We start from the raw sequence: 17,962 nt of genomic DNA, 5'->3' as shown, positions 1-17,962 counted from the left end.
ATGTCTCCCTCTTGTGGTTCCAAGGCCCCACAGGTGAAGTGTGCAGTCTGTGAACATGCTGTTTCCTTCCCCAACAGGCACGTGGCCCCAGACATCTGCTGCCTTGGCTGCACCTTTGTGGGGGGGGGGGACCTAGCTCTGGACCAGCTGTGCCGGCCCTGTTTATTAAACGTGGCACCAAATGGGTTCCCAGCAGCAGGATTTCAGGGGATGTGCTGACATCCCCAGAGCCGCCTTCTTAAGTTTCTCTGGAAGAAGTTCGGTTTCTGGTGGGATTTGCTCCTCAGCCTGTGCTCTCCCCACCTGGACAGGAGAGCGTCTCAGAGGGGTGGTGTAATGCTCTTGACAGAAGGTCCAGGATGGTCTGTTCTCCTCAACGGCCCCATCCTGCAGAGGAACAGGCTCCCAGATATCATGCAGACCCGAGGGGGTCAACTCACCCGAGCAAATTATCCGGGGGTAATTATTGCCTATTTATTGATCAACTACACTTCCTTTTCTGCCCACCCCACACTCCAAAACCTAAAAATATGAACAGATAAAACTTAGACAGCACAGACATAATTCATCTAAAAATGTGAAGTGCTTCTCCCAAAGGGAAGTTTGGGAGGACTATTTCTGGTCGACTTCTGTTGTTTTTTGCCGACACAGTTTCCTCCTTCTGGTCAAAGAGCCCATCACTGTCTCCCTCACTCTTAGCCCAGGAGACTTGAGCAAGGCCATCCCCAGCCATGCCTTAGCGCTGGCTAGGCTGCCAATGCATTCTGGACCCATCAGTCCCAGTGCCTCTGCTGGAAACCTCTGGGTGGGGGCTTTACCAGACTGGAGGGACAGAAGCCACTCCTAGAAGAGCTGCACCGAGACTCAGACCGCACGGTGAGGGCACAGGGCTGGGAGGAGTGCAGACGGCCTGGGGGACGTGCGCTGAAGCTGGTCCACCTGCGCTTTGCAGGTGTTGGGGGCCAGTCGTTTCCACTCGCTTAAGCTCACTTGAGCCGGATTTCTGGCATTTAGCATACGGGATCCTGACTCGCTATTTAATCTCTACCCTGGATCCGACAAACTAGGGTTAAAGAGGGCCCGTTAGTGAAGAGAAACCATTGACCTTCTGAGCATACTGGCTGTTGTTCATGTCGGTGTGAACAGTTTATCAGCATCACGAAACTTTCTAGACACTCCCTTACTCTACCAAGGCCCAGTGGCTGGCAAAGGGGCCCCCTGGGATGCCAGTTCAAACCAGCAGAGAGATTAAGGGACTGCGGGATACTTTTTCTTCAGGGAATTATTTCATCATGCATCATCCAGAGGGAAGCTAATGAGGAAGACACCTGCTTTGAACCCATCTCTGCCTTTGCCCTTGGGTACTTCAGATGCAAACCAAATGTCATCCCTCGGGCCTGCCCGAAATGATTCAACTTGGCTGTCCTGGTCACCATCTGGAGGGTATTTGCTCACGGTGATGGCACCATCACGCTGGCGGACAAGGATCTGTTGGATGACTTGGGTCGGTGACGAATGAACATGGCCTGTCTTACTGCGTCTGCACCTGACAGCGTCTGAGTGTGCGAGCTTGCAGTCCTGGTTGGAGGCTGGCAGGGCCGTGAGCGTGCGTGCTGGGTCTGAAGTGTATAGCTCAGATCTCTGGGGAGTGCTTGACCCAGCTCAGAGCCTGGGCATCCAGAACTTTCCTGCTGCTTCGGGGACTAAGCACACTTAGGCTGGGTGCAGGTTTGAGCGGGATGCTGCTGACCTTTGAAGGGAAGAAGGCTTCCTCGGAGGGGCAAGGGGCACGTGCTGGCCCTGGTGGCCAGCAGAGGTCCCTGGAGCAGAGGGATCTGCAGACTGGTCTGCGAGTGGCCTTCTTATCGGCCGTTTTGTGTGTGTGGTGATGCATCGACACACGAATAGAAGGTTTTTGTGTAATCAAAACGCAAAAGAAGACCACTTACGCTCAGGTAGATCTGATAGAATACGCCATTTGACAGAGGCCTGGAGACTGTGCTGCAGTTCTGTGTCTCTTTGTGGCTTTGTCTTGGGCCGGGGGAGCTAACAATACATTTTGTGCTTTCATTGCTACTATCGTGTGAAACTACCACCTCTGAAGTGGTACTGAGTCTAAACCGCTCTGAATCCTTGCATGAAAGAAGGTGAGGCTCCGCCTCTTTCCCTCTCTAAGCACCTTCCAAAACAGGAGGTGGGTTAGCAGAGACATGGCTGCCCTTCCTGGATTCTGGGGCAGTAGTCTGCTCGTGTCTCAAGAGCTTCCAAGTGCGAGGGCCTGTGCTCAGTGAGTGCCCTGGGCTGGGTCAGCAGAGGCCGCTGGCCGTGCTCATCTCAAGAATTCCCGCGGGCCCAGAGGGAAGACCAGAGAAGGAGGGGCAGAGCGTGTGATGGCTGGATCAGCGTCCAGACCTTCCCAGATGCGAGAGGCGGGCTAGCTGCCATGGCTAGCATGCTCACCCTCGCGGCCGAGCTCAGGTCCCAGCCCTGCAGGACCCAGAAGCCACGTCCAGGGGGCAAGCGAGGGGAATGGCAGAGACTTTCAGTCTTAGGGCTTCTGCCCTGAACAAGAGTACATCTTTTAAGCAGATTTGGAGGAGGAACCTTTAAAATGCTTTTTTCACCCGGTAAAATAATAATGATGATGATAAAGCTGTTTCGTTTAGCATTAGATGGCTGGCCATCCTATTTAGGAAAATGGGTTTCTCAAAAGAAAAGAGAAAGTTGACCTTGTGAATACCTTTTCTTGGATGAATTGGGGTGTTGATGTGATGGTTTCAACTGGTGTTTAAATCTTTGAAAAATTGTGGTAAAATACACATAGCATAGTATTTACCTTTTTAAAACCACTTTTAAGTGTCCAGTTCAGGGGCATGAAGTTCGTCCATATTATTGTGCAGCCATCACCACCATCGTCTCCAGAACACATTGCACCTTCCCAAACTGAGGCTCTGTCCCCACTAAACCCAACCCCCCCTCCGCCTCCCCCAGCCCCGGGCACCCACCCTTCTACTTTCTGTCTCTCTGAATCTGGCTCCTCCAGGGACCCCATATGAGCAGAATCCTACAGTGTCCGTCCTGCCGTGTCTGGCTTTAGTTCACTGAGCATCATGTCCTCCAGGTTCATCCATGTGTCAGAATTTCCTTCCGTTACAAGGCTGAATCGTATTTCCTTGTATGGCTGGACCACATTTTGTCCATCATTTGTCCATGGAAACTAGAGTTGCTTCTACCTTTTGGCTGCTATGAGTAATGCAGCTATGAATGTAGTTGTGCAAGTAGCTGTTTGAGTCCTGCTTTTAATTCTTTGGAGTATCATCCAGAAATGGTAAGTCTGTATTTAATTTCTTACAGAACTGCATTCCAATTCTTTTTATTGCCAGAAATGCTTACAGTTGATAATACATGCGAGTAGCACCCAGGAGGTACTCCACAGCTGGCTTTGCTTCCTTAAGTCCACGTAAAATTATAGTAATGAAGGCAGAGCCGCTGCCGCCGGCCTTGCGTTAGCCCTGATGGGGCGGCCCCCCTGCTCACTGCCCCTGGCGGGCGGGCGGGCCGGTGTGGTGCCGTGAGCGAAACACCGGTCCCGTGGCCCAAACCAGGGTGGCTTCTGGTGGTTCGTGCAGAGCTCTCGTCTCTTACCCATCGAACTGCAGGCCGTACGTCTCCTCTGAAGGTGGCACCTTAGCTGCCTCGTGGGGGAGAGGCCACTCCTGACACTCAGATGGCTTTGGGAGACCCGAGCCCCTGGGTGATGCTGCCACCAGGCTGGGAGTGCCTGGCGTGCCGGAGGTCGCGAACACGGAGGGTCAACTGCAGCCTGAAGAGAACCATAAGGAACGTGGTGTAACGTAAAACCCAGGATGGCGCCGACCCTCGGGCCGCAGACTGTTGCCCTCGCTAAGCAGGGCTTCCACGCGGCCCCCGTACTTCTGTGTGTCCTTCACCGCACCTCACTCTCCATCTGCCTCGGTACCGCGAGCCAGGGGAGTGGTGGCAGCACAGGGCGGAAAGTGCAGTCCCCCCAGACCCAGGACACCGTAGTGTTTACTGGGCCTGTCGGAGAGAGAAAAACGGTGACGATGAGAAATCAAGTGACAGGTTCAAGTGTGGGGAGATCGGATTTCTACTACTCATCTCTGCACTGCCCACCTGGGACCCGTGGTCACTGAGTTCTGGTACTCTGTGCCCCTTCATCTGGCACCGAGGCTGAACAGCCCACTGGGACACCAGAAGGGACAAGCTGCGGGTTCGTCGAGACAGATTCTGACGCGTGGTTCCGGGATGGGTTTTCCGCCCCAGTCACTAGAGGACAACGGTATTAAGCGGAAGATTGCTGGGTGGCGAGTTGGAGAGAGAAGCGGGTAAAGCAGAAGATCCAAGACTCCTCCCAAGATCCGGACACAACCCTCTTTACAACTTGATGTGTGTCCTTAAGGAACAAGCAAGCACTGCTGGGAACTCAGTTCAAACCTCTGAGCTTCTTCCCAGGAAAATTCTAGCGGAGACTCTGGCTTTGACAAAACCGCTTTTGCTTCAAAGCAGTTTACAAAAACTGGGGGCTTAAAAACAATCCAGATGAAGCCGTTTTTTGCCATTTTCCATTGGTTTTCTTCCAGCGTATCTTGCTTCCAGGAGGTTTCCAGAATATTTTGGTTTCAAAACTTTGGGGCACAAATTCGAAAAGTGGATTTAAAGTGTCGGGTTTCAAAGTAGGTTGGCTTTGAAAGTGGTCTGGGTTTCTGAAAGGTTTGGTTGAAAGACGTTTGGGTTCTAAAATCTTCCAGAAATGTTTCCCAGGGCACAGCGCTCTCACAGCGCTTGGGGAGAGGGCAGGGGTGTGGAGTGGGGAGTGTCGTGGGGCGTCGTGGTGGGGGGCCAAGGTGAGCGGGGCCATCGCGGCCTTGGGAAGCTCTGCTGCTCAGCCCTCAGTCAGGTGGTGGAAGGGGCTGGGCCCCCCTGGTCTCACGTCTGGCTCACAAATCCACTCCTGTGTGTCGTTTCTCCTCCAGCTGTCCCCTGCGGGGCACTTTGCTGATGAGTGATTGTCTCTCTGTGAGGGCCCCCCTTTCATCCTGACCTTAGGTGGTCCATGGGCATCACACTCCGAGGAGAGCGTTGCCGTGAGACTAGACTTTCCAAGGAAGGAGGGCTAATTTGGGCAAAGCCATATTGCTGGAAGTGCTGGGGCTTCGTGCAAGGGTCTTGTAAAGTCGTGGGCTGAACCAGGACCCATAATCATATGGATTATTGGCACCGCTTTCCAGATGGGGAAATGGGGACCCAGCGAGGCTGTGATGACCCGTTCAGGTCCCACAGTTCTCAAGAGCCCCGGCGTTGTGCCCCTAAGGCCCTGCTGAGCCCAGCCTTTCCGTGCGCTGCTTAGGAGCGCTGCCTGCCATCGAGGCATTTGGCCCAGGCCCTCCCCCACCTGCCCTGTCCACATCAGCCACGTGTCGGTCCAGCAGGCCTTGGGGGCTTTGGTGTCAGGCCCAGCCTTTTAAAGAAGGCCAACCTAGGATGAGACAGTGGCTGGAGGAAGGTGACAGGCAGGGCCTTGGGGTGCCTTGGCCCTCAGCCTGGTGACGACAGAAGCGTGGGGAGTGGGTGGGAAGGGCACAGGGCTGACGGCCAGCCGCAGGTCCTGGAGGTGGGGCGACGTGGGCGACCGAGGGTTGGCAGAGAGGCCCAGGGCAGAGCGGAGGAGAGGACAAACCCAGCGAGCGGCCCCACCCCCGGGCAACAGCGCCTGTCTGGGGAGCCCAGGAAGTCTTGCTTGAAATGTGTTAATTAATTCTGGGGCCCCTTCCCCTCCAGCAGAGCGCACACCACTTGGGTGGCAGCCAGGGAGAGCCAGGCGCGCCGTGCTCAGTGTCGCCGGTTCCTTATCTGCCGAGATGACAGGGCTGTCTGAGGCTCTACCTGTGGCCGTGAGCTCCCCCCAGAGCCAGTTCTGATGCCCCTTGAGAGACAGACCTCAGGGGCATGATCAAAAGGAAGGCGCTCCAGTACAAAGATCTTGGGGCAACGCCAACCAAGGGAACAGTGGGTGCCCCGCCATGTCCGCTGCACCCTTACATCCTCCTGGGAAGTGTGGGACCCTGTGCCCACAGCCGATGAGAAACCAGGCCACCCAGACTCTCCATCCCCAGCCCTCCCCGCTCCGAGCTGAACTTCTTCCAGCCTGGCTGATGGACCCACGTGGCATGGTAGTTACCTGGCCTGGCCTGGAGACGGGCCCAGGTGCCAGGTAGAGGTGAGATGCAAGCCTTGAGTCGTGCTGCTAAGACGGCCCAGAGACATGGACTTCCTGAGTTCCTCTAGGCTTCGGCCACGGGGCCAAGAGGGTCCCCACAGAGCCTCGCTGCCGCGGCCCCAAGTGCTGTGGGTCTGGGGCTCGGCCCTGGGCCTGCCTCCCCAGGGCTCCTAGGAATCGGCTGAGCAAGTCCAGGAGACAGACGGCACCTTACGTTGCTTGTGATCAAGGAAGCAGGGAGAGAGGGAGCAGATCCTTTCCTCCGGTATATGGACAGAGGCTTGGGGAGTCCATGTGCAAGGAGAGTGCAGAGCATCGAGAGACACTGTCGGGCTTCCCTGGTGGCGCAGTGGTTGAGGGTCCGCCTGCCGATGAAGGGGACGCGGGTTCGTGCCCCGGTCCGGGAGGATCCCACGTGCCGCGGAGCGGCTGGACCCGTGAGCCGTGGCCGCTGAGCCTGCGTGTCCGGAGCCTGTGCTCCTCAACGGGAGAGGCCGCAGCAGTGAGAGGCCCGCGTACCACAAAAAAAAAAAAAGAGACACTGTCACCTGAGTGAAAAGGCAGCCCACAGAATGCAAGAAAATATTGCAAATCATATATCTGATAAGGGAATAATATACAGAATATATAGAGAACTAAAATTCAACATTAAAAAATGATCTCATTCAAAAGTGGGCCAATGACTTGAATTGCCATTTCTCCAAAGAAGACACAGGAATGGCCAATAAGCACATGGAAGCTGCTCAACATCACCAGCTGTCAGGGACGTGCAAACCAAGACCACGGTGAGGTACCATCTCACACCCAGTCGGGTGGCCGTCGTCATGACAACAGTGTTGGCGAGGATGTGGCGAAGTCGGCCCCGTGTGAGCGGTCAGCGGCAGCGTAAGACGGAGCTGGTGGATCCACGGGTGCTGAGCCCAGCAGCCTGGCATCCAGGGCTCAGGAGAGGTGGGCTTCCTGCTCCCCACAGCTCAGCCCTCAGTGGTCGGGGAGGAGGTTTGTCTCTGGCTTCGCCTGTGCCCAGCCCCGCTCTGGAGTGTCTGTGGAGGCTGGCAGGGAGCCGGCGGGGGGCCCCGAGGGGGACTTCATCCCCACGCCTGCCTCCAGTAACTCCACCTGGGGGCCCAGTGCCACCCACACTCTCCAGGACGTTGTCACCAGGCTGGCTGTACTCGCACTGCCGTGTGCAGCGAGGCCAAGAGTGTGTCCAGGGCGTGTGCCCGGGGGGTAGGGTGAGCGCTGCCACGGAACGCAGGCTTCCTCTCTAGCACTGGCTTGGCCTCCGGCGGACTCTGTGGTCTCATGTGAGGAGACCCTCAAGCCCCAGCTTCTTCACCCGCGAGCTGGCTGTCACAGCACGGCCCAAATCCCTAGCAGGAGGGGAGGAGGGGAAGAGCTCTGCTGGCACAAGGGGAATTGTGGCTCTAACGCCTTCTGGGAGGGGGCACCTCTAGTGCAATGTTGTGTCCGCCTGGAGCGACTCTGCCCCCCCCACCCTCCGGGGTAGCCAAGCTCTCCCCCCAACTGGCATCAGCTCCCAAGAGTTTGAGTGACGGTGCTGGGATATGGGAGACCGCTGCTGAAACCTGCTGCGAGGAAGGGGTCTGGGAGCTGCCCTGGCCTTCTCTAGATCCTGGCCTTCAAGATGGCACCACCTCCTCCTAGAAGCCTCCCCTGGTTTCTCTCCCTATTTCCCTGACAGCTGGGACCTCGCCTTTCCTCGAATCTCCCCACACGTGATCTCCACTCCTCCCTGGCTTCAACTTCCACCTGTGGCTTGCCTGCCCTCGTGATGGGCGGTTCCAGAACTCCCCCAGGCCCAGGCTCTCATGGGGCTCCATCACGTACTTTCTGCCTGTGAGGAAGGCCACTCCCTGCTCTGGCCCCTCCTGGGTGATTGCAGGAGATGTGTGGCTCAGTCTCCTCCAGCTCCTTCCGAGCAATGAAAGCAGCATACAGTTCTTTCTCTCTTTGTGTTCCCCGGAGCGTGGGGCCAGCAAGATGGGGCTGGACAGGTGGGCTGTGAGAGCAGTGGGGCTGGGCCTCCTGCTCTCGGCAGTGTGGCCGTGAGGTGTGCCCAGCCCTCCCTGCTTCCCTTGGGCACAATCCCTGCTGCGCTGGGCCCGGGGGCACAGGGCCCCGCTGACTCACAGGACGAAAGGAGGCACATCTTCCTCAACTGGTGACTTTGATACAAGTTTTGTTAAAAAAATGTTTTCATGGAAAGAAGCACAAGAATAGAATTCAGAGTTCCTCTGAGTTTTTCAGGTGCAACACAAGATTTTGAAGAAATTCCTCCGTTTAGCGGCCACTCTGTGCTAATAGGAACAGGATTGGCCACCTTTTATCAAGGTTTACTAGTCACCAGGTGCCATCTCGTTGAATCTTTCCAACAATCCTTTGGACCTCATGTTAATTTAAAATTTTCTGGTAACCTCCCTAGAAACGAAACAAACAAGAAGCAAAATTAATTTTAATAATATGTTTGACTCAATATATCCAAAATATTATCATTTCAACTTGTGAATCATATAAAAATGACTTGTAAGATACTTTACAGTCTGAGTGACTGGGTGTTTGGTTTTTTGTTTGTTTTGGGGGGGGGGGGTTTGTACTAAGACTTCAAAATCCAGTGTCTATTTTACACTTACCGCACGTCCCAATTCCGACTAGCCGGCTTTCCCGTGTGCTCAGAGAGCCACAACTGGCCACTGGCCGCCATAATGGGCCGCGTACCTTTGAGGAGCGGGTTCCGTAGCTATTCCAGTTTTACTTTTTCAGATAAGGAAACTGAGGCTAGAGAGAGGTTTGACCAAGGCCGCACGTCCTCGAGGACTCTGCCCAGCACCTACTCCAGGATCTCGGCTCTGTCCCAGGCAGGGGCCTTCCCAGGGGCACTGTCCTGGCCCCTTTGATTTGGGGCCAGACGCTGAGCCTGCCCTGCAGCCCTGGGAGTGGCCCCCAGTGCTTCCCCTGCCCCTGGGGTGGGGACCGGGCTGGTGCCCCCTGTCCCGCTGCCGTGGGAACAAGGAAGTTCCCCTCTGGGGAGGGGTCCAGTTCTAAATCGGGGCAGCAGCCAAGGCAGCTGGGGTTCCCAGAGGGTCAGCACGGGGCTGGGCTGGTCCTCGGCGCCTCCCACTAGGGGGCAGCCTCGGGTCAGGAATACCGCCTACTGGCGGGGCCTTTGCTCGGGAATCCTAGGGCCTTTCCGCAAGCGGGTCTGTGCCCAGGACTCACTGGTCAAAGGGCACGGGCAATTCCACGGCCTGGTCAATCTTCCTGCAGTGATGGGCCCAGGCCTTAGGCCGCCCACAATGAGCAGACGATCTTGAAGTCCTCTGATTGGCCAAGTCTCTATCAGGGGTGGGTGGGATGTGCCCTGCCCAGAAGCCAGGTAAGGAACTGGCCGGTAGTGGGCACGGGAAGCTCAGAGCCCTGGCTGGCTTTACCACGAAAGCCCGCAGGGATCCAGCGGCCCCACTGAGGGGTAGGGGGCTGGTCGCCCAGCCCTCTGATGCCCATACATCCCCCATCTTCACGGTGGCTGCTCCGGGGTCCCCCACACCCAGAGCAGAAGCTGGCAGGAGGTGGCCTCCCCGAGGCTGGCTGGAGGGTTGGGGTGGCCCTCACCAGGCCCAAGTTCACGTTCAGCTCCACGACTTGTCTCTCTGAGGAAGGTCACTCCCCATCCTGGGCCCCTCTTGGAGGATCCTGGAGATGTGTGGCTGGGCCTGGCATGTCCCCAGGACCACCAGGCCCAAGCCTGTCCTTTGGGCCTCCTCTATTCTAGGGGTGACCCAGAATACAGATGTGCGCACACGTACACGATGCTGCCGGGGTGGGGCAGGACGGGGCTCCATCCCACCCTGGGTTGGGGGCCTGGGGCCACCCTCCAGCACACAGTTGTCCACCTGTGGGGCCTCAAGAGAAGCATCTCTTTGTGTCTTTTGCCCAACTTCTAAGTAGATTTTTTGACGTAGAGCTTTGAGAGTTCTTGCACACTCTAGACGTGAGTCCGTTGTCAGATATGTGGTTTGCAAGTATTTGCTCCTATCCTGCTGCCTTTGTCTTTTTGTCCTTTAAGAGGGTCTTTTACAGAGCAGAAGTTTCTTTATTTTGATGAGATTCAACTTACTGATTGTTTTCTTTTAGGGACCATGACTTTGGTGTCCAGTCTAAGAACTCTTCCCCAAGCCCTGGGTCCTGAAGATTTTCTCCTAAACTATCTTCTAAAAGTTTTGTATTTTACATTTAAATCCATGCTTAATTTTGAGTTGATTTTTAAAAAATAAGTTGTGACGTTTAGATTGAAGTTTGCTTTTTTGCCTGTGGATATTCAATTGATCCAACGTTGTTTGTTGAAAAGGCCATCTTTCCCCCACTGAGCTGCTTTTGCGCTCTTGTCAAAGCCGGCGGTTCTTAGGCAGGGCTTCTTCCAGGTTCTCTGTTGTTTCCTCAGTCTCCGCCCACACCACACAGCACTGGTCACGACCGCTGCCTAATAAGGCTTGCAACTCAGCAGAGTAAGTCTTCTCGCTTTATTCTTCTTTAAAATTGTTTTTGGGCTTCCCTGGTGGCGCAGTGGTTGAGAATCCGCCTGCCAATGCAGGGGATACGGGTTCGTGCCCCGGTCCGGGAAGATCCCACATGCCGCGGAGCGGCTGGGCCCGTGAGCCGTGGCCGCTGAGCCTGCGCGTCCGGGGCCTGTGCTCCGCAACGGGAGAGGCCACAACAGTGAGAGGCCCACATACCACAAAAAAAAAAAAAAAAAAAAAAAAAAAATTAGTGAGTAATTCTTCTCGCTTTATTCTTCTTTAAAATTTGAGTTTGTCTTTCCACATAAATTTTAGCATAATCTTGTCTATTTCTACAAAAAAATATTGCTGGGATTTTTACAGGAATTGGATTAAGTTTGTATATCAGTTTGGGGAGAAATGACATCTTTACTATGTTGAGCTTTATAATCCATGAACAAGGTCTGTCTCTCCATTATTTAAGTCTTTGATTTCTTTCTTTGGCGTTTTGTAGTTTGCAGTATAAAAATCCCATACATGTTTTGTTGATTTGCACCTAGATTTTTTTGTTTTAGTTTTTAGTGATTATAAATGGTATTGTGTTTTTAACACAATAAAATAATACAACAAACACAGATACAATAATACCACAAAAATAATAAATGTTAAAAATAATAATAATAAATGTTTGTTTCATTAAAAACATCTTTGTTGATGAAGTAAAATTAACATCACAGAAAAATTTACCCTTTGTAAGTGATTTCTAGTAAATTTACAGGGCTATGCAACCATCACCGCAATCCAATTTTAGAATATTTCCGTCATGCCAAAAGTTCCCTCGAGCCCATTTAGCCAATCCCTGCTTCCACTGGAGCCCCAGGCAACTAACTACTGGCCCGCTTTCTCTCTCTATTAATCTACCTTTTCTGAACACTTACATAGACGGACTCGTGCAGTATGTAGTCCTGTGTGTCCGGCTCCACTTAGCATCATGTTTTTGAGATTCATTCTTTTTTTTTTTTTTTTTGCGGTACGCGGGCCTCTCACCTCCGTGGCCCCTCCCGTTGGGGAGCACAGGCTCCGGACGCGCAGGCTCAGCGGCCGTGGCTCACGGGCCCAGCCGCTCCGCGGCATGTGGGATCTTCCCGGACCGGGGCTCGAACCCGCATCCCCTGCATCGGCAGGCGGACTCTCAACCACTGCGCCACCAGGGAAGCCCGAGATTCATTCTTTTATTCCATTGTCTGGATGGACCTCGTCTTGCTATTCCATTCCCCAGCTGCTGGACATTTAGATGGTTTCCAGTTGGAGACTATTATGGAGATACTGCTATGAACATTCATGTTCTTCTGTGTGTGGACATATGTTTTCATTTCTCTTGGGTAGATTCCTGGCAGTGAAAATTCTGGGTCGTATGGAAGTTTATGTTTAAACTTTTTAAAGAAACTGCCCGACCGTTTTACAAAGTGGCTGCACCATTTTGCATTGTCTGCAGCTATGCGTGAGGGTTTCAGTTTCCCCACATCCTTACCTACGCTTGTTATGTCTTTCTGATTCTAACCAGCCTAGTAGGTGTGAAATGGTATCTCAGTGTGGCTTTAATTTGCATTTTCCTAATGACTAATGATGTCGCGCAACCTTTTATGTACCTATTATCAATTCATATATCTTTGAGGAACTGTCTGTGCAGATCTTTTGTCCATTTTAAAATTAGGTTGTCTTCTTATTGAACTGTGTTTGTTATATATTCTGGATACTAGACCTTTATCAGATATACGCTCTGCAAACACTTTTTTCCCAGTCTACGGCTTGTCTTCTCGTTTTCTTAATGGTGTCTTTTGAAGAGCAGATTTTATTTATGATGAAGTCCAGTTTTCAATTTTTCTGTTACGGATTGTGCTTTTGGTGTCATATCTAACCCAAGATCACAGGGATTTTCTCCTAACAGTTTTAGCTGTTACAGGGAGTCATCTGATGCATTTTGAGTTAATTTTTGTATTGGGTTGGCCAGAAAGTTCGTTCAGTTAGTGAATACCTCGTTCAATACAGTTCTTGGTGAAAACGAAAAATGTCTTTTATTTTTACTTAAAACCAAACGAGCTTTTTGGCCAACGCAATACGTGGTGTGAGGTTTTATTGCTTGTTCGTTTTTGCAAAATCCGATTGTCCTAGCACCATTTGTTGAAGACTGTCCCTTCGCCATTGAACTGTCTTTGTACTTTCATTGAAAGTCATTCGACCATAAGCACGATGCTGATTTCTGGAGTCTCGGTTCTGTTCCGTTGATCTCTATTCCTATATGCCGCTGTCTTAGTTACTGTGGCTTTATCGTAAGTTTGAAATTGGGTCGTATATGTTCTTTTGTTCTTCTCTTTCAAAACTGTTTTGGCTATTCTAAGTCCTTTGACTTTCCATATAAATTTGGGACTGTCAATTTCTACCCAAAAGAGCCTACCGGGATTTTGATAGAGATTGTATTGAATATACAGATCAATTTGGGTAGAGCTGAACGTGGACTGTCTCTCCATTTACTTAAATCTTCTTTAATGTGTCTCAATAATGTATTGTCATTTTCAATATACAAGCCTTGCACTTCTTTTGTTACATATATTCTTAAGCATTTTGTTATTCTTTATGCTACTGTGAATGGAGTTGTTTTCTTAATTTCATTTTCAGTATGTTCCTTGCTAGTATATAGAAATACAACTGATTTTTGGATCTTAAATCCTGCTACCTTGCTAAACTCATTTATTAGCTCTAATAGCTTTGGGGGGAGATTCCTTAGGATTTTATACATACAGGACTGTGTCATCTGTGAACAATGATAGCCTTACTTCTTCCTTTGCAACCTGAATGCCTTTCATTTATTTCTTTTGTTTTATCTCATTTTATTTTTGCTTATTCCACTGGCTAGAGCCTTCAGTATAATGTTGGATAACAGTGGCAAGAGCAGATATCCTTCTTTTGTTCTCGTTGTTAGAGGGGAAAATGTAGTCTTTCGCCATTGAGCATGGTATTAGCTGTAGCTTTTCATAGATGCCTTTATCAGTTTGAGGAAATTCCCTTCTATTTCTAGTCTGTTGTGAGTTTTTATGTTAGGTTTAACATTTTAGACTCTGTCAAATGCTTTTCCTGTATCTATTGAGGCAATCCTGTGGTTTTTGTCTTTTATTCTGTTAATGTGGTATATTACATTAATTGATTTGTGAATGTTAAACCAACTTTGCTTTCCTGGAATAAATCCCACTTGGTCGTGGTGTATGATCCTTTTTACATGGCACTGTATTCAGTTTGCAGTATTTTTTTTTTTTTTTTTTTTTTTTTTGGTGGTACGCGGGCGTCTCACTGCTGTGGCCTCTCCCGTTGCAGAGCACAGGCTCCGGACGCACAGGCCCAGCGGCCACGGCTCACGGTTCCAGCCGCTCCGCGGCATGTGGGATCTTCCCGGACCGGGGCACGAACCCGTGTCCCCTGCATCTGCAGGCGGATTCTCAACCACTGCGCCACCAGGGAAGCCCTGCAGTATTTTGTTAAGGATTTTTGCATCTGTGTCCATGAGGGTATCGGTCTGTAGTTTTCTTGTGATGCCTTTGCTTTGGTATAGGGTAATGCTGTCCTCATAGAATGAGTTGGAAAATGTTTCCTCCTTCTTTATATTGTGAAAGATTTGGTTTTATTTCTTCTTTAAATGTTTGGTAGAATTTATCAGTAAGGCCATCTGGGATGGACTTTTATTTGTGGGAAGATTTTAAGTTACTAACTCAATTTCCTTGCTACAGGTCTTTTCCAATTTTCAATTTATTCTTGTCAGTTTTAAAATTTTTAGTCTTTATGAGAATTTGTCCATTTCATCTAAGTTGTTTATTTTGTTATCATAAAGTTGTTCATAATATTCTCTGATAAACCTGTATTTCTGTAGGATTGGTGATATCTCCTCTTTTATTCCTGAATTTGATAGTTTATGTCTTCTGTCCTTGTTTTTGGTCAGTCCAGCTGGAGGTTTATTTTTTTAATTGATATTTTCAAAGAATCAATTTTGGCTTCATTGCTTTTCTTTTTAAAAAAAATTTTTTTTTAATATTTATTTATTTTTGGCTGCATCAGGTCTTAGTTGTGGCATGCAGGATCTTTCGTTGCGGTGTGCGGGCTTCTCTCTAGTTGTGGTGTGCAGGCTCTCCAGTTGTGGCACACGGGCTTCTCTCTAGCTGTGACGCGCGGGCTCAGTAGTTGGGGGGCGTGGGCTTAGTTGCCCCGTGGCATGTGGAATCTTAGTTCCTTAACCAGGGATCGAACCCACGTCCCCTGCATTGGAAGGTGGATTCTCAACCAGTGGACCACCAGGGAAGTCCCTTCATTGATTTTCTCTTCTGTTTTTCTGCTTTCTATCATTGATTTCTGCATTAGTCTTTATTATTTCCTTTCTTCTGCTTTTGCTATGGGTTTAATTTACTCTTCTCTCTCCAGCTTTTTTGTTGTTGTTGTATGCGGGCCTCTCACTGTTGTGGCCTCTCCCACTGTGGAGCACAGGCTCCGGACGTGCAGGCTCAGCCGCCACGGCTCACGGGCCTAGCCGCTGCGCGGCATGTGGGATCTTCCCAGACCGGGGCATGAACCCGTGTCCCCTGCATCGGCAGGCAGACTCTCAACCACTGCGCCACCAGGGAAGCCCTCTCTCTCCAGCTTTTAAGGTGTTTTCTGATCTAGGTGTTCAGAGCTATAATTTTCCTCTAAGCACTGCTTTAGTTGCAATGCTTGATATGCTGTGTTTTAATTTTCATTCGGTTTAAAATATTCCCTGTTTTCTCTAGCGATTTCTTCTTTGGCTATGTTTTCTTGAAACATGTTGTTTATTTTTCAAGTATTTGAGGATCTCCCAGATTGTTTTCTGTTGTTTGTTTCTGACTTAATTCCACTGTGGCTGGAGAACATGCTTTGTGTGTTTTCAGTCCTCTGAAGCATATTGAGACTTGATTTGTGGCCAAGCACATAGTCTATCCTGAGACTGTTCCAGGTGCACTTGGGAGAGATGTGCTTCTGCCGTTGCTGGGTGGAGTGTCTGTACGTGTCAGGTCTAGTTGGCTGCTGTGTTGTTCAAGTCTTCTCTGCCTTTCCTGATTTTCTGACTAGTTGTTCTATCGGTTTTCAAGTGTAGGGTATTGAAATCTCCAACTGCATTGTTTAATTTTTTCCTTCCTGTTCTGTCAGTTTTTGCTTCATGAATTTTGAGGCTCTTACGTTAGAGATGCATGCACTTTTAATTGCTATATTATTATGAAATGTCTCTGGTATTATGCCTTATCTTATTGTCTATTTTGTCTGATATTAATACAGCCACCTCAGCTCTTTTATGGCCAGATGTTTGTGTGTGTACCTTTTTCTGCCCATTTTCTTTCATCTATTTGTGTCTGTGAATCTAAGGTTTAGACAGTATAGCGTTGAATCTTGATTTTTAACAGTTTTTTTTTGTAATACAGTCTGAAAACATCTGCCTTTTTAAAAAATATTTATTTATTTATTTGGCTGAGCCAGGTCTTAGCTGCAGCATGTGGGACCTTTAGTTGCGGCATGTGAGACCTTTAGTTGCGGCATGTGGGACCTTTAGTTGCGCACGTGGGACCTTTAGTTGCGGCATGTGAGACCTTTAGTTGCGGCACGTGGGACCTTTAGTTGCGGCATGTGGGACCTTTAGTTGCGGCATGTGGGATCTAGTTCCCTGACCAGGGATCGAACCCGGGCCCCTTGCATTGGGAGTGTGGAGTCTTAGCCACTGGACCACCAGGAAAGTCCCTGAAAGCATCTGCCATTTGATTGGGGTGTTTAGACCCAAATTCACATTTAATGTAATTATTGACACATTTAGTGTCTATCAACCTAATTCTCTCATTCTCCTACTCCAGTGGGGCGTGTACCAAATTCAATTCGATCCTGACACGAACCACCTGGAGTCACAGACCCACAGGTGAGGCCGACTCCATCGCATGAGGCTGCCCCCACTTCAGACACCAGGGGCAAGCTCTGGGTCCCCAGACTTCTGTCTGACTTAGCTACCCGTTCAGAGGTTCCCACAACCCCTGTCTCAGGTTCAGTAATTCACGAGAATGACTCACAGTAGTCAAAAAAGCGCAACACTCGGGATTACGGTCATACTACAGAGGCTGCGACTCAGGAGCAGCCAGATGGAAGGACGCACAGGGCAACATACAAAAAGAGCGGGGATGGGGGTGCAGAGCTTCCTGCCTTCTCTGGGCGCACCATCCTCCAGGCACATCGACGTGCCCACCAGCCTGGAAGCTCCCAAACCCCGCTGTTCGGGCTTTTTAGATGGTGTTCCATTACCTAGGCATGGTTGATTAAATCACTGGCCGTCAGCGACTGCACTCAATCTGCAGCCCTTTTCCCCTCCCTGGAGGCTGTGGGGAGGTGGCCGAAAGTTCCAACCCTCTGGTCGTGCGCTCGGTTCCTTGGGGGCCCAGCCCCCAGCCTGGAGCTGTCCAGGGCACCGCCCATCAAGATCCACCTCATTAGCATAAACTCGGATCTGGCCCCAGAGAGCTTATTATGAATAACAAAAGGCACTCTTAACACTCAGGAAATTCCGAGGGTTTCAGGAGCTCTGCGCCAGGAACCAGGGACACAAAACAAGTATGTGTTTTAGTATTCTGCAATTAGGTTTACGTTTTTAATTTTGCTATTTATTTTCTATATTTTCCTGACTGTTTTCTTCTTCGGTTCCTCCCTTATTAACTTCTTTTATGTTAAATAAATATTCTTTTAGTGCACCACTTTAATTTCTCTGCTGCTTTTTTTAAACTAGATGTTGAGTTATTTTCTTAGTGGTTTTGCCCTGGGGATTACATATGCATCTTATCAGCATCTCCTTCTGATTAATACGGACTTAATTCCATAAAACTTAGAACTCCATCTTGCCCCATTTTTTGTGCTATTATTGTCATATGTGTTACATCTATATACGTCATAAGTACAGTGGTAAAATCATTTATTATATTAAAAAATAGTGTTATACTTACTTAGTTATACAATCTTATGTCTTTTAAAGAAGTTAAGAAATCAAAATATATGTACATGGTCTTTTACCTTAATACACAGACTTACCATCTCAGTGCTTTTCATTTATTTCTATAGATTCGAGTTACCATTTTCTGTCATTTCTTCTCACCCTGAAGGA

At 50.0% G+C, this 17,962-nt stretch overlaps 1 protein-coding gene across 2 annotated transcripts in view; it reads left to right on the top strand.

Moving 5' to 3' along the window:
* Positions 1-17,962, top strand: part of CHST12 (carbohydrate sulfotransferase 12) — a 67,279-nt gene that overhangs the window by 21,665 nt on the left and 27,652 nt on the right. The gene's annotated exons all lie outside the window — the stretch shown is intronic.

Source organism: Kogia breviceps, chromosome 14 (genome assembly GCF_026419965.1).
Source record: "Kogia breviceps isolate mKogBre1 chromosome 14, mKogBre1 haplotype 1, whole genome shotgun sequence".
NCBI lineage: Eukaryota > Metazoa > Chordata > Mammalia > Artiodactyla > Physeteridae > Kogia > Kogia breviceps.
The sequence above is the reverse complement of the archived record's forward strand: the minus strand, read 5'-3'. Positions and strand labels throughout refer to the sequence as shown.